General features: G+C 46.3%; 1 long non-coding RNA gene across 1 annotated transcript; it reads left to right on the plus strand.

Annotated features, from left to right (window-relative positions):
• Window positions 1-381: 381 nt before the first annotated feature.
• Window positions 382-5,738, plus strand: LOC147582585 (uncharacterized). Its single transcript, XR_015249319.1, has 2 exons — window positions 382-567; window positions 1,896-5,738. It is a non-coding gene; the product is annotated as an uncharacterized LOC147582585 (long non-coding RNA).
• The last annotated feature ends 11,029 nt before the right edge of the window (window positions 5,739-16,767 follow it).

Below are 16,767 nucleotides of genomic sequence, written 5' to 3' on the forward strand. Positions count from 1 at the left end.
ATCCCTGATTGGCCCAGATTAGGGATCTACTTATTCCTGAATTAATAAATTGTGGTTTCAGGTGGTGGAGACTCAACTTCTAAAATGATAAGTATGTCAAGGGGTGGTGGGGAGAAGAGGCACTTCTCGGAAAAATTGGGACCTCCACAAAGAGAAGTGTTCGATAGAAAACAGTCCTGGGTTTGGAATTTGTCAGCATGTGGCTGGTTCCCAGCTGGTTCTCAGCCAATAGAAATAGCTTTCCAGAGCCCTAGGGGATTAAGCCAACTATGAAGATAAAAATGGATAGAGTCAAGAGGGGGAGGGTGTCAGGTTACGGCTTGGGAAACTGACAAAACCAGGTGTCAGCTCACCCAGCGTGCATTTCCGGTTTCCGGTGTGCCCTCCTAGACTGCAGAGTTGAACAGGTGAAAACCTCATTCCCCGGAATCCCAGGAAGTAGGACTCTAGACATCACTTAGGATCCACCTTTTGAGGGAAATGGCGGAGGTTAAATTTGGATACAGTCAAGTGGGCAGAAAGGCAGAGGCTGAGACACCTATTTCAACTGGTGTGCCATGAGCAGAGGTGAGTGGTTCTGAAGCCAGCATGTGTGGAGGCTGTTTGCTGATGCTGCAGGCCCCTCCCGGATGGCCATGAATGTGGCCTGGTTCTGCTAGCAGGCTTTATGAGCAGCTCCAGGGAGCTCCTCCTGGGGTCTGTTCTTCAGTGTGTCCAAGCATCTGGTAAGCCATTTTAGTAGCCCGAGTTGAATCCTATTCTGCCTCCACTAGCTCAAGGGGATTCTTTGTTTGCGGCTGAGCCCTGATGAACGAATGCAAATGTGATGTGGCGGCCATCTTCAGAGAACGACGCAGAAGCCTTGGTATCTGAAATGCAGTGTGCAGTGAGGGCTAACCATGGAGTGATGGAGTACTGATAGCCTTCCTGTTCCCATCTGGTTTAGCCCTAGGGTCTGGGGCCAGGACTTGCTGGATGTGAGTAGGGCACAGTAGCCCCAACACCCGGGCAGAGAAGGGAGCAATGGCAGAGAACTAATCTGGGCCTCCTATTGGCCATGTGTGAGTAGTGAATTCCAGGTTATCAGATCTGGCAGCAATCCAACATCCCCACGTTGCGGAAGAAGAAGGTAAATGACACAAGACATATTTAGAATTACAGGGCACCCACATCTTGGATATTGTGACTGGCTCCTAGTACATACCAGGAGTAAATTGTACCCAGAACGGTGTTGCATAGAAACTCAGGAAATGGTCCTAGAATGGAATATACAGTCAGCCTTGAACAACACAGTTTGAACTGTGCAGGTTAATTTATATGAAGATTTTATTGAATAAATATAGCATAGTACTGTAAATGTATTTTCTCTTCCTTATGATATTATTAATAACATTTTCTTTTCTCTACTTTATTTTATTGTAAGAACACAGTATTATAAGACATACAGCACACAAAATATATTAGTTGATGGTTATCAGTAAGGCTTCCAGTCAATAGTAGGCTATTAGTAGTTAAGTTTTGGGGGAGTCAAAAGTTACGTGTAGATTTTTGACTGCACGGGGGTCAGTATCCCTAATCCTCCCGTGTTATCCAAGAGTCAGTTATATTTTATTAAAAAAAATTTTTTTAATGTTTATTTTTGAGAGAGAGAGAGAGAGAGAGACAGAGTGTGAATGGGGGAGGGGCAGAGAGAGGGAGACACAGAATCTGAAGCAGGCTCCAGGCTCTGAGCTGTCAGCACAGAGCCCGACTCGGGGCTTGAACTCACGGACTGCGAGATCATGACATGAGCTGAAGTCGGACGCTTAACGCTTAACCGACTGAGCCACCCAGGTGCCCCAGTTGTATTTTATTCTTAATCGGTTTCCCCACCACTCACTCCCCTTTATGTACAGGTGCATTGAGCCATCACTGGATATGAACATTACAATAGGCCACCAAGAAGCAACAGTTACTATTATTGTAACCTGGGGGAGAGCAGCATCCAAGAAATCTTACAAAAGACTTGTGGCCATTTTCCTAAGTATCAAGAAAATGTGAAAGCCATCTCCTCAGGACCAAATTTACACTGATCGATGAAGTGCTTCGCCAATTTAGACAGTAAGAGGTTGTTTAATTATAGCAGGGTAGCGATGCATATTACACCAAACATTTGTTTTACATCTGAAAGCCCTGGAAATGGAAATTAATAGATTCATGCAGGAATGAACTTACTTGTGGGGGCCCAGTGATTCCGAGTAGACCAGCAATTACTCATTTTTCTTTGAATTCATTTCTGTGATGGAAACACAAAAAAGTGATTTCAAGAAGGAAAATCGTTGCATGGAAATCTGGCAAGTTTTCACAAGGACTGAATTGCTCTTTTGTTTCCTGCCCAGCAATATGAGATTGTCAGCTGAAACTGGGTCTCTGCTGTGTTAGCAGAGGCAGAGAAGGCTCTGTGTCCAGCAGTGGCCCTGCCCTGGGACCAGCCTCCCAGGAGTTTCCAGAGCATCCAGAGAACGGAAAGCAGGTCCTTGGGAGAACAGGGCACTGCCAGCATTCGGATAACGAGCAAGCATTCCAGAGGAAAGACAGCTGGCAGATGTGGTCCACCACAAATTGGGATCAAACTTTAATGTCATTGTCATGAAGATAAAAAAGCAAAAAGGAATAATGAAGTCAACCAAATGAGGTCAGGACTTTACTTTTTTAACCCAAATCAACTGACTTTGCATGTGCAGACCCTGTAGGAGCTTGATTTTCTGGCCCCCATTTAGCCCCATGCCTGGTACAGTGTAGCTGTTCTGTTTAACAAAGAATGTTAAGTGATGATGAAACCAGGAAGACTGAGCTAAGAGTAAGGAAATACTTAGGATAGCAAGACCAACCTATGGATGACTTTTTTTTTTTTTTCTTTTAAATGAGCCAGGTGTGGGAAGCTAATGATAGAAGCTAGAAGCTTGGCTGTGGCCTGAATTAGGTATCTGGGAGGAACCTCAGAGTTGCAGGGGTGGGAAGCGGGACTGGGATGGAACATAATAGCAGCCAATGTTAACAATAGGGATTGAAGTAAATGAGTTTCTTGGCCCCCTTCCAGCCGTCCCGCAACCCCAGCCTGCTGGCAGCTTACTATAACCAGGCCACAGGCAGGCTCTATGGTCCACCGCCCCCATGCTCTGGGCAGGTTGGAGCCTGGATATGAAACAATAGAAATGATGATTATTGAGTAAGGTCCTTAATCCAACACTATGTAAATCTTAAAGCTGTCTGTTGGAAATTGATTATATTTTTCCACAGAGGTGAATGAATTAGGCATTGATATAAAGCTCTCTCACTTACTCCCAGTACACAAATTACATATATTTTTTGAAATCTCTCATGATCCTATAAATCAGAGGGCAATTAAGTTCTCTCGAAGTCTGGAGAACAGAATATCAAAACCAGGCAGAGAAAAATGGTCTTACCTGGTTGAATATCAGCGAATTCCTCTCACCGTTTAAATAAAGTGCCATCTTGCCAAATGCCGGTGAGCAAAGTATTCTAGAAACTAGAAGCAGCTGGAGTTTCTTCTCAGCCCCAGAGTGGTGTGCCTGGTAACCTTGGCCACTTCTCCTAGGGAGGGAGAGGACCAGGTGACGGCAGAAGTCACAGCGCCCGTACAGCCTTTCTTGATGTATATTTAGCGGATATTCAAACAGGGTGTGAGGAATCTTTCCTCAATAAATTTGGGGAAGAGCCACATAACAGTTTGACTCTGAGAGAGTCACAATATCTATTAATATACAAAATTTCTGAGCATGCCTGCAACATGGAAAAAGTAACTCAGATTAGTTCCGCAGGTATCGAGTAGATGAGCCTAGTTTTGCGTGTTATACCGTAGAGCGCCTGGAGAAATGGCCAGTTGGAAGATATGCTTCCGGTCTCTTTTGGGGAGTGAGAAGTTCTCGGGGCCGAATCTCTCCAGGCCATTTCAGGAGTCCGCTTCCCCAGGCCCTTTTGGGAGGGGTCACAGTGGGAGGAATAGATTTGCCTTTAGTGGCATCTGCTTGGGTGGTCTCGGACTCTGGAGAACCAAGAGAGCCTGAAGGTTCCGAGTGGGGAGTCCAAAAACGACAGTTCTGAAAGTTCCTCAGAGCTTTTGCTGGGGTCTTGGCTTAAGAAAAGTTGTGAAAGGGGATCCTAGGTTTCCTTCTAGGTCAGTGCTGGTTTAGCAGAAAATAATGCAAGCCACGGATGCACTTTAAAATCTCCTAATAGCCACATATAATTGAATGAATTTTCATAATATCTTTTAGTGAACTCAGCAACATATTTTAGTTCAACGTGTATTCCATTTAAAAAAATACTAATGAGATAGCTTATTTTCTTTTTGTCGGTCTTTGAAATCGTGCGTGTGTTTGAGACTTATGACATACGGTGGCCTGGACTGGCTGCACACATGTGGTGATGCCTAGCTCTAGTTCAGCAAAGAAGTGGTTGCAGTGCAAGAAAGGAAGTTGGTTTCCAGGCTTACCCCACTGTTTGGAAATGGGTGGGTTCAATGCTGAGTTCCTCTCTGAGATGGTTAATTTTGTGTCAACTTGACTGCGCTAAGGGAAGCCCATTTAGCTGGCTAAACATTATTTCTGGGCGTGTCTGTGAGAGTGTTTCCAAAAGAGATCAGCATTTGAATTTGTAGGTGAATAAAAAGAAAGATTGCTGCGGGCATCACCCAATCCTTGAGGGCCTGAGTAGAACAAAAAGGCGGATGAAGGGCGAATTTGCTCTCTGCTTGAGCCAGAGTCCATCTCCTGCTGTCCTCAGACATCAGTACTCCTGCTTCTGAGACCTTTGGATCCGTCCAGGACCTGCACCATCGGGCCCCGATACCCGGGCTGAGTTACACCACCGGCTTTCCTGGTTCTCCGGCGTGCAGACCATGGGGCTTCTCAGCCTCCATAACCGTGTGAACCGATCCCTGTAACAAATCTCAGTCTTTGTATCTCTGTATATCCTACTGGTGGTTCGGCTTCTCTGGAGAACACTGCCTAATACAGCCTCTAAAACAGGAAATCTCAAGGGTGAGAACTCTTACTCACCACGGAACCCTCTAGGCCTTAGCATTTTATCAATGTGTGGCTCATCAAACATGTACATTTGTTTTGTTCTTCCCTTTTCACAAAGCATCTTGTGATCTGTTTTCTCAATAACACCTTCACACGCCCTGCTGCTTCTCAGCACGTCCGCATTTAGCACGCTCTCGTCTGATGAAGGTTCGAGCTTGTCTATCTGTCTTAACTACCCCTCCCCGCTCCCTGTGTCTCCTTCACTGTGGCTACCCAGCGTTGTCTCATACGGAGCAGGCAATCACTTTCTGTTGAAGCAAACATAATTGAATTGTTTCCAGCGTGATGGAAGAAAGAGAACATGCCTTGAAAATTGGACAGACCTGGGTTTGAGCACTATGAGGGGTGTGTGTTTGAACACAACAAATTCCTCTGCTTCACTCCTCAGAGGTTTATTTACTGGCGTTAAAAAGAAAACCACAGGCCCCAAATGACATCACTTAGACTCAGGCCCCCAGCCAGCAAACCAAGACTCAATACCTGATGTGGCAGCACGGGCAAGCCCCTGGGATTGTAACCTTTAGCCAGTCAACAAGGAATTTGCTGGTCGATACTAGGCTATTTGCTGATAGGCCCCTCCTTCTCCCCTTAGGAGGGTGACCTTGCCTAAACAACGAACACCTTGCTAATAAATTCCTTTCTTCTTCTCTGTTTAAAGTCCTCTCTTTGTCTTTTAAAAAACCTTTCTTTTGTTTAGCTCAGAGGAGCTCCCCTCTACTTGCCATACGGGATGCTGCCTGATTCCTCAATTGTCAAGGAAGCTAATTAGGTCTTCCAATTCACTCAGTTGAATTTTGGTTTTCAATAAAATTTGGTTTTCAACTTCCCAGTCCCTGACTCAGGGCTGAGGAGAGAGGCCCCTGTTGATGTCTTCACGGGACGTAGTCAGGGGAACCAGGATTCTCCCTGGGACCCACCCTTCCTTGCATCCCCTCTAAGGAAGCCCCCCCCCCCCCCCCCCCGCCCCGGAACACCACTCAGTCTCTGTCCCCTGCTCTAGGGGGAGCTGCAGACGTAGGGACCCCGAGGGAGGTCGTTTGCAGGTTCAGCTCAGAGCAGGTCCAGGAGTGGGCTTGCAGCCACCCCCAAGGAGCGCTGTTCACCTCCTGCCTCGCCTTCCTCCTGTCTCTGTATTTCTGCCGTATTTCCTGGCTTATGTGGAGCACTCGCCCACAGAAGACCCACGGGGTCTGGCTCTTTGGACTTCAGGCCTAGCGTGCAATTAGGCAAAGAGCAGAAACTCATCACTGCCTTGAGGGCACAGTGGTTCCCTCCCACCCCTGTCATGCTCCACATTTCCCATCTATAGCTTTCTGCTTTTTTTTTTTTTTTAACCAAGATGCCTCCACCACCCTGAAATCCTACAAGACCAAGCTGCTGATGCATTTGCATTCTAGCTTTCCTTTTGAAACAAGAGGGAGAACCCCTGCCCCAGCCTCCCCCGGGGCCTTTTGGAGAGAAACCTGCCACCAGCAGGAAAAAGTTATTTAGTGGCATTGTAGGTGGGGGTGGGGGGTGGGTCTGGGTGTGGCCTGGAAAGGGGAGGACCTGGCTAAAGGCCTGAGCAAGCCCTTCCTGCTCTTGGTTTTCTAGAACAAAATTACAACAGAGGGACTTAAAGGCTTTCCCTTGGCAAAGCAAGAGTTCCAAGCAGCCAGGAGAGCCTCTTCCAGAAGAGGCGCACTCATGGCCAGCAGTTCTGATCTCTTGTTCAGGCCTGCTGCCAACCTGCCCACCATCCTGGGCTCCCCACTGAGCGACAGGGAGCAGGGGACAGTTTCCGCAGTGTCTGAGCCTTGAAGCATGGAGAATGCTGCTCACACAGGGGCTCCCACACCACCCAGCCCCAGCCTCACTTTCCTATTCTGTCTGGCACCCTGCCCTGGGCTCATTTTACCACTTTTCTCTTCTTCTTTTTTTTTTTTTTTTTTTTTTTTAACAAATCTACTGAAAGCAGGATAGGGAAAAGACAGGGAAAACCCAGTGACACTGTGACACTACTATTATCTAACAAGCTTAATATTTATCAGTGTAAAAAGCCTAGGATTAATGTCTGCAAAAATTTTTTTCTCAGCGGAAGTGGCCGTAGAGGAACCAAATCATGACTGGAACTCTGGAAAGGGGCGCTCCGGGCTCATGTGGGTGTGGACAACAACCCTGACCCCCGAGGGGTCCCCAGGCCAGGACTGGGTGTGTGTGTATTGGGGGTGGGCAGAGGGGAGGGAGTTGTGAAAGGCAGGCGAGGGGACTCCGAGGGGACAGGATGCCCGGGGACTGGGAGCCACGCCCTCAACCACTGTGCCCTATCTTCTCATCAAACCTCACACCTTCAATACAAAAGTGTTTTTCTGTGGGGAGGCTGGTTTTTAAAAAACACACTATCCGGCTTTTTATGATCTCCTTTCTTCTGCAAACGGGTCTGGGAACGCCGGCTTCCCTTGAGAAGCGTTGGCTTTGTGCTGTATCCAGTCAAGGCCCAAGTCCACGGTGAGCCACATACATCCTGGGTAGGCCAGGATTTTTCCAGGAGCCTGTTCTGTGATCTCACCTGAGGGGCACGTGGCCAACACAGCAGGTCTTGGTTTTTCCGCTTCTGAAAGAGGAAGAAGAAAGCCCTCACGTCTGAGCTGGCCAGTGTCCCTTCCACCTGCCCTTTGGGTTGGTGCCATGCCTACTGGTGGTGGCTGATGTTCTCACAGATGTCGGGGAGCAAGAATTCCTGTCCCCTTCGAGGTCCTTCTAACCAGGCTAAGAATCAAACTGACATGGGACAGATTAACCAGAGATAACCAAATTTTAATTTGGTACATACAAGGAGTCCACACAGACGTGGGCATTCCAGAGACAGGCAAAATGAGGTATAGATGTCATCTTGAACTAAGGAGGAAGGGGTAGGGGTCTGGGACTTGAAAGGGAAGGAGTGTGATTCACAGAAAGATGAAAAAGCATACATGTTTGGTAAACACATATCTGCTGGGCCACTCAGAAACAAGGGGACACAGAGGACTTTGATCAAAGTTGCCTTATTGGTTCCTCCTCCCTGCCCACCACACCTAGTTCATAGTACGATGGAGTTCTCTATGGTGATAGCTCCCTTCCTGGAGCAGGTCCTCTGTCTAAATTCTTTTCAGCACTTGAGGAGGAGGTAAAGATCTTTTCCTGAACTTGCTGGGTTTGGGTTGCTTTGTGACTCAAAATAGTCTTCATGCCAAAGTGGCCTGTCTTGGGGTGGCCTGCCCTTGACCCTTACACAGAACAAGGCAATCCACTGATGTCACCAGAGGGATTATGCACTTTAAAAAGCTTCTGATCTCTGAAGTTCCATGGGAATGTCACTGAAAAGCAATGTCAAGGTCATGAACCCTTAAAAAAATGCAAGAATAAGGCTGCAGATTTTGGAAGACTGATAATAATTCAAATACAAGGCAACTCTGGATGACCAGCTTCGCTGGGGCTAGGGTCAGTGTGCAACGTTTAAGAAGCTATAGAAGGACAAGATTTCTCCACACACTGACTTGTTCAACGGGAAACTAGGACGACTGGAGGCACTAGCTTTGACCGACTCAGTCTGAGGGGCTCCAGCCTGAGGGGTTCCAATCCATTTACATTCTAGAGCTCCCAACATTGGCCTGTCCTCACTTTGACCATGGACACAGCATGGACAATGAGAAAGAATGGGTTTACTTGGTGGCAATAGAAGTACCTCAGTCATAACTTACTCCTTGGATTTGGAGATGTGCTAAGGAGATTAGGAAGGTGCCTGAGAAAGGGACATAATGGTGAGAGTGCTTATACTTCATTCATTCATTATTCTAGAATATTCATTGAATGACTGCTGTGTCATTGTTGGAAACACCAGACCCCATATTCTCCTCTGAATCCTTCCAGGATGGGAGGTGGTCAGGAATCACATCTGCCCCTCCAGTCTGGGAACTCTGGAGCCTAGAAGGAGGCAGCTTGGGGGCAGATAGGTGACAGCACTCTGTGAAGCTGGCAGAACAATTTGAAACTTCACTATTCCAAGAGGTGGAAGAGAGAATATAGAGAGATTACAGCATCTTGCATTGTGGGAAGAAGAGGCTGGTTGGTAACCCAGAATTTGGGCACAGATGCTGAGACCAACAAGGCGCAAAAAAAGAACAAAGGGGCAGTGCGTTTGCCTCTAGGTCACCACACCTATGGGGTTGCCCTCTATCAGGTGAAAGCCGGATGGATGCACCTGCTATTGCCTTCCAATTTAATAATTGTAGATAAATTCAGGAATGGTTGACCCATAATGGGAAGGTAAGGGAAAATTAGGGATCCTAGGGTAATTAAAACAATTTTTCAACTTATCCTGCAAATTGACCAATGCAAGCTAATCTGTTCCATTAAGAAAACCAAAGATGTTGGGGCGCCTGGGTGGCTCAGCCAGTTAAGCGTCCAGCTTAGGTCTCAGCTCAGATCATGATCTTATGGTTCATAAGATCGAGCCCCGCATTGGGTTCCATACTGACAGTGAAGACTGGGATTCTCTCTCTCTCTCCTCTCTCTGTGCCTCTCCCTCGCTCTCTCTCTCTCTCTCTCTCTCAAAATAAATAAATAACAAACAAACAAACAAATAAATAAATAAAAATAGTTTTAAATAAAAAGAAAACCGAAGATGTTAGGGTGGACAGGTGGTATCATAAGGTCTAAGAACCGTAGTGGGCACTAACTAGACATTTTGTAAGTTTCACAGCTGAAATGGTCCTGGCTGATCCTTTGGCCCACCCCCTTCCTTGCTTGCACAGGAGCGCAGAGACATCCAGGGTAAAGGAGACCTGCCCAGGGCCCAGGGACCAAAGTCTCGCTCTCCCGATGCCCAGGCCTGTGCTTTGCCCAGCTGGCAAAAATACCAGTGCAGACAGAGCATTCTTTGATCTTATGACGACACTGTCGCCCTCGGGGTCAGCACTTTGAAGGCGGCTTTCAGAAACAGGGGTTTTCTCTGATGACCTTAGAGAAACGCAATCAGCATGGAGGGGAGAAAAAAATCTGCACCCCAAGCTCCAGTTGATGGAATAAAGATCCTTTTCAGAAGATAAAAGACAGAAAACCTTAAAAATCATAATATTTTATTTGAAAGAAGTCTGGATTAGAAATGTAATAAGCCTGCTCAAAAACAATAAGGCAATTAAGGTGTTTATGCAGTTAGCGATGCAAATGTATTTTAAAATGCCCTTGACTCTCTTAGTTACTGGAATGAACTTAGATTCAATCTAGTCTGCATCAGATTTTCCTCTTGAGATCAGTATGTTGCGTCTCTCCAACCTAAAAGCAGAAAGCTTTAGAAGTTCTCAGGAAATGACAAATGGGTTAAGTGTAACTCTTAGTAACACATCTGCTCCTCTCAACCAGAAGTTCCCTGGTATTTAAAAAAAAAAACAACAAAAAATTAAAACAAAAAACAAAAAACAAAAACCTCTCACTCCCCCACCAACATGGGGCTAAGCTAAGCTCTTGAAGATGTCATTGGCATTTGTCAAACCTTTCTTTCTTTTTTTTTTTTTTTTTAGCGTTTATTTATTATTGAGAGAGAGAGACAGAGCATGAGCAGGGGAGGGGTAGAGAGAGGAGGAGACATAGAATCTGAAGCAGGCTCCAGGCTCTGAGCTGTCGGCACAGAGCCTGACACAGGGCTCGAACTCACAAACTGCAAGATCATGACCTGAGCCGAATTCAGTCCCCTAACCAACTGAGCCACCCAGGCGCCCTGTCAAACCTTTCAAAATAACATCTAAAGCTTCCCTTGAGGGCGCCTGGGTGGCTCACTTGGTTAAGCATTGACTCTTGATTTTGGGGTCAAGTCCTGATCTCACGGTCGTGGGATTGAACCCCGCATCAGGCTCTGTGCTGAGTGCGGAGCCGGCATAGGATTCTCTCTCTCTCCCTTGCCCTCTGCCTCCCCGCACTCACACGCTTGCTCTCTCTCCCTCTCTGTCTCTCTCTCAAAATAAATAAATAAATAAAAACAAAAAGTAAAGCTTCTCTTGCCTGTGCCGAGGACTCTTGTCGATAATTTGGCAGCTAGTTTCCGGTCTTTTGAAAGAGCCCACATCAGGCCACCTCCAGCTTTGATGCCTTGGCCAGCCCCTCCTTGCTGCATGACCAAGAGAACACCAGAAAGCCAAGATCGAGCAGCCTAACCCCGTTACCCTTGCCTGCCTCAAATCATTAATTGATCGGGCAAGTAATGTGTGGCTACTTGCAAGGCAAATCCCGATAACACTAGGCCGATGCCAGGATTTCATTGTTTTCTTGTAGACAGCAAAGTTCCATACTTGGAACAGAGGGGCTCAACTACAAGATGCCTTTCTTGGAAGTTCAGCTACCCAATAACCGAAAGAGATGGTATGCGGTATTCATTTCTGGATGCAGACATGTACCTGCTACTTGAAGCAAGCCTTCTGTCCAGACACCCCAGCCAACATACACACTCACACATGTACACACGCACACTCATAGACACACACTCACTCTCGCACAACTTGATCGACACACACTCCCTCCGCCCTGACACATGCACCTTCCTACTTACAGCCCCCAATGCCGTCTTCCCATTATCTCATCATTTTCTTTTCCTGATTGGATCACGCTTCTGAGTAAGACCTTCCTAGATGTCTTCAAGCTTGGGTGACCCAACTAATGAACAGCTTAGCCGAGAAGGGGTGTATTCCCCGTCCTACGCTTCTTGGACCCTGGGCGCAAGAGTCCCCTTCCCTAGTATTGCCATTAGCTTCCAGTGAGAAGACAGGGGCTCTCATGCTTTTTGTTCCATGACAGCCACCAAATTCTGCTACCCTTCCTCTGTAGGCTGGCACACAGTCATTAGGCTTGCCCCTTGCTATCATTCACATTCAAGTCTGGTTTTCTATTTAAGGAGAATCTTCACTGGTTTCCATGTCCCTAGTTTCTATCCACCGAAATGTATCCTGCAGTCTGTTGTCAGAGGAATTTTATAAATTGTCACATCTGTTGTTACTTCTCACCTGCTGATGGCTCCCAATTACCTGCAAGCTGAGAGTAACTCGGTTGCTTAGTCTGGCGCTCAGGGGCCCCACGAAGAGCCTCAGTCTCCTCTGAGGCTGTAGAGGAAAGGGTGAATAAGACTGAACTTTCTGGACCAAGCAGAGTTCAGCCTTCTTCCCTGCTTTGCCACTTACCGACAACTCTAGGCCTCAAGTCTCTCACCTATAAAGTAAAAACACGGACTATTATTGAGGGCCTCCTTTATGCTGGCACTGGGCTAAGCGCCTGTGACGAGCTGACCCGGCCAAACTGCCCGTCCATAATGTCAAGCTGTGTTTTTACTGTGGCGGGTGTTTTCAGTTGATCTATGTAGCCCCTGATGATTAAAGATGGCAGGAGGAGGGGTACCTGTAGATCAGCCCATCCCCTCCTTTCCACTGGGTGGAAGATTATAGTGACAGCAAATATCAGACTGACATCTGAAATGTTCCTCATTAGAAAGCCCAGAGGACTTTGTGCAAGTTCGGGAAAATCCAGGTTCCCTGTGCTCTGGGCCCTTTGGCAACCCCTTGCACGAAGGGTTTCCTGAAGGCAGATGTGGTGACATTTCAGAGGTAGGACCTTCTCACCTTCGAATCAGATCGGGCAGCAGAATCCTCCACTAAGTGGCAGAGGCTGGAACAACAGGAGTTGAAGTCCTCATTCCAGAAAGTGCTAGGCTGCTGGGCTCACCTTGTTCTTATGCTCTTTCTAGCCACCAGTGATTTAACTAGTGAAATATTATTTCTAACATCTCTCAATCTTTAAGTTGCATTTTTTTAATTCAAATTTAATTTTTTGAATTTTTAAAAAAGCTTTAATGCACACACTTTGAGAATGGAGGTACTGATCATAGCCTCTGCTGGAGTGTGGAGTTTTGATTAGGGTCTTTCAAATGCATCTATTCTATTCTATTCTATTCTATTCTATTCTATTCTTCTATTCCATTCCATTCCATTCCATTCCATTCCATTCCATTCCATCTATTCCATTCCATTCCATTCCATTCTTATTTATTTATTTATTTATTTATTTATTTATTTTGTTTGTTTGTTTTGAAAGAGACAGAGAATGAGTGGGGGAGGGGTGGAGGGAGAGAGAGAATCTTAAGCAGGCTCTATGCCCAGTGCAGAGTCAGACAAGGGGCTCGATCTCACAGCTGTGAGATTATCACCTGGGCCGAAATCAAGAGTCAGATGCTCAACTGACTGAGCCACCAGGCGCCCCTCAAATGCATTTTAAATATTAATCAGGAGTAGATTAAAACTATCATAGTGGAATATTCCAAAGTAAATGGTAAAGCAACACGGAAGTCCTTTCATATTCTGCTTGTAACCCTCACAACAATCCCATGAGATGGGCATCATTACCTCCATTCACAGGCTCTTGAGTTGAAGCAACTCACCCCAAGATAAGAGAGCTGGCAACTGATAGAGCAGAAGTGCAAAGACAGCTCTGCCTGACTCCAGGGCTCCTGCTCTTTTTATCACATCACACAGCTTCTCGGTGTCTGAATGTGCTGGCACAGAGAGACTGAACATCAGTGACCTCTAGGGACACGTGGCCTGTTGGACCGTACCTTGAAAACATGTCCCGAATCCAGCCGCTCCCCTCAAAGTCTTGGCCACCAGAGCCATCTGTCTCCTGTGCTCACACTGGAGCCTCCTACCTAATCTCTCCATCCCCCTACGATGTGTTTTCCCCCAGGAAATCAGGGGGATCTTTTAGAAGTACAAACTAAATAAGGTGACTGCCCTCCCCCAAATCCTCTCATAGCTTCTCATCAAACTTAAAATATAACCCCAAATTCTCCCTGGGCTCCGAAGGTCACTGTGACCTGGTCCTTGGCCACTTCTTCCAACCTTATCACTATAGTTCCTCCCTCTTTGTTGTGCTTACCATAGCATCTGACTTGATGTTGTTTCTTCCTTCCTTCCTTCCTTCCTTCCTTCCTTCCTTCCTTCCTTCCTTCCTTTCTTCTTTCTTTCTTTCTTTCTTTCTTTCTTTCTTTCTTTCAATTACAGTTGATCCACAATGTTACCTTAGATTCCACAAGTCTATACCACCTTATGCTATGCTCACAAGTAAAGCTGTCATCTGTCACCATACAATGCTGTTACAGTACCATTGACTATACTCCCTAGGCTGTGGCTTTCATCCCCGTGACTTATTGATTCCATAACTGGAAGCCTGTATCTCCTGCTCCCTTTCGTTCATTTTGCCCATCCCCTGCCCCTGACGTGCCGTTCTTGAACGCATTCCCTCTACTCCCACATCTGGAAGTATATGGGCTTTCCTCCATATTCGCACTCTCCCACCACGACTGGCCTCTCTGCACTGTTCTCTTTTTAAAGATCCACTCCCGAGAGAAGCCTGTGCTGAAGTGGTACCCAACTTCATACCTTTGTAGATGTGTCTTTGCTTTACTTTGAATCACAGCACCTGTCACTGCCCGACACAGTACTGTATACTCGTTTATGGCAGAGAGTCGCTGTGGTCACTGTCTCCTCCCCGGGAAGGTAAGCATTTGTCTTTTTTGTTTGCTGCTTTGTCCCCAGTGCTTAGAGCACGTGTCTGGTAAGTAGTAAAGTCCAGGAAAATTTTTTCCAACAAGTAACTACAAGAATGTGCGGAATCCCAGAAACGGTTACATCTGACAAACCTCAGTGTATAAATTTCAAATGACTGCGGGCCTTATTGTAGGAACCTCTAACATTCAATGGTGGGTATTTTTCATCCCCACCCACCTGTGGTTCTCCTCTCATTCCAGCCACCAGGAAGATTAAATGACTAGTTGGAACCAGCGATGAGTTTTGGCCAAGGAACTGAGAGCAGAAGTGACTTAAGTTACTTCCAGCCAAAGATTTTGATTCTCATTCAAGAACCTCCAGAACTCTCTTTGCCATAGAGACCAAGCTTCCAGATGATGCAGGATTAAGATAGTGGGGCCCCTGTCAACCTAGGTCCCTGAATGACTGCTGGGCCAAGTCTCCCCACCAGCCTACTTCCGATGTGCACCACAGTGAAAAGCAAACTTTTTAAATGCTAAACCACTCAGATTTGGGGCTCAATTTTTTTTTACCACATTATCCCCTAAACCAACTTTACATATAATCCACACACATAAGACAGCTGAAAAGAACAGTAACTGATAAAGTTCACAGTTTTCACTTGGGGTCATCTGCTATAGCAATAAACTCCAGAGGGTATGGTGAGGTGATACATCCAGAATTGCCTTTCTTTTTTTTTTTTTTTTTAATTAATTTATTTTGAGAGAGAGAGAAAGAGAGAGAACGTGCAAGCAGAGGAGGAGCAGAGAGAGAGAGAGAGAGAGAGAGAGAGAGACTGCAAGCATGCTGTCAGTGCAGAGCCCAACATGGGGCTGGATCTCACAAACCATGAGATCATGACCTGAGCCGAAACCAAGAGTCAGACATTTAACCAACTGAGCCACCTAGATGCCCCCAGAACTGCTTTTCTATTGAGAATACCAAGTTTGGGAGCATGGACCAGGGAGTCAAGTAAAATCTTCAAGTAAAATTACCCAGAAGACTAGCTTATGGAGGTGTATAACCTGGCTATCTGAGTCCAGGTCAAGAACAATAAACAATAAACCAGCTGGCATTCTCCATTGCACTGGCTAGTGTGATGTTACATCCAATGCAACCAACGTGAGATGGCTACTTCAGAGGCTGACCCTGTAGCCAGGTGGGACAGGAGGTATCAGGAGTCATTGAAGTGTCTTCCTGCATTTACAATAGCAGTAGGGACACTGGGCCTCATTGCTTATGGAAGCTACTGGACTTTAAGAAGGTCCTCTGCATAACAACTGGAAAGGAATATCATCAATCATAAAGGCCTCCTACTGTTCAGCTGTCCTTAGTTTTTTTGTCCCTCCCCAGCCCCAACCCTGCCTGAAGATACCCATAAACTTGGGAGAACTTGATAGAATTAGGGATCATGGCCCTGAGTTGGGGCCAGTTCAGAAGAGATGTGTTATCCTACGTGAAATAATGGATCTAGCCAACAATCCCCAGTAGATGCTAGAACACTTAGATGAAGGATGAATGAGTAACTTCTTATTAGGTGAGGCAGGCTGACAGCCCATTGGTCAACACTGACATGACCAGTAGTGCAGTAACCTCTTCATAAGATGCGATGTGAAATACACAGCACCATCCACGAAGAATTCTGCCGAAGAATTGAGTCAGAATCTAATCAGGCCCATTGTTCTACCCGTTACTGGAAATGCAGGAGAAAGGGGGACACATGAAAAGATACCAGGAAGATGCAGTTAGCAAGATCTTGAATGTAAGAAATTCTGCATAACTAAGACGACTCATGCAAGTTCTTCATGAACCCAAGAACACCTGTGCCAGTCAAGGTGACCTGCTATGGCCTCCACTTCCATGCCTAAACTTGAGAGAGATGAGGTGTCTAAATCTCTCCCTCAAAGGGAACTCTAATCCCTGCACACCATATTCTCTCCTTCGCAGTGTCACCAGGCTTCATTCAATCCAGGACATCGATTGAACACCCACCATATGCCTGACTCATTTGTCAGTATTTATCAGTCTTCAGTAACACAGCTTTGAAGAATGGAAAAGTCTCTCTATAATCTGCACCACAGGGGACTGGCAATGTGAGTACA

This window comes from Puma concolor, chromosome A3 (genome assembly GCF_028749965.1).
Source record: "Puma concolor isolate L17-30 chromosome A3, mPumCon1.1.hap2, whole genome shotgun sequence".
NCBI lineage: Eukaryota > Metazoa > Chordata > Mammalia > Carnivora > Felidae > Puma > Puma concolor.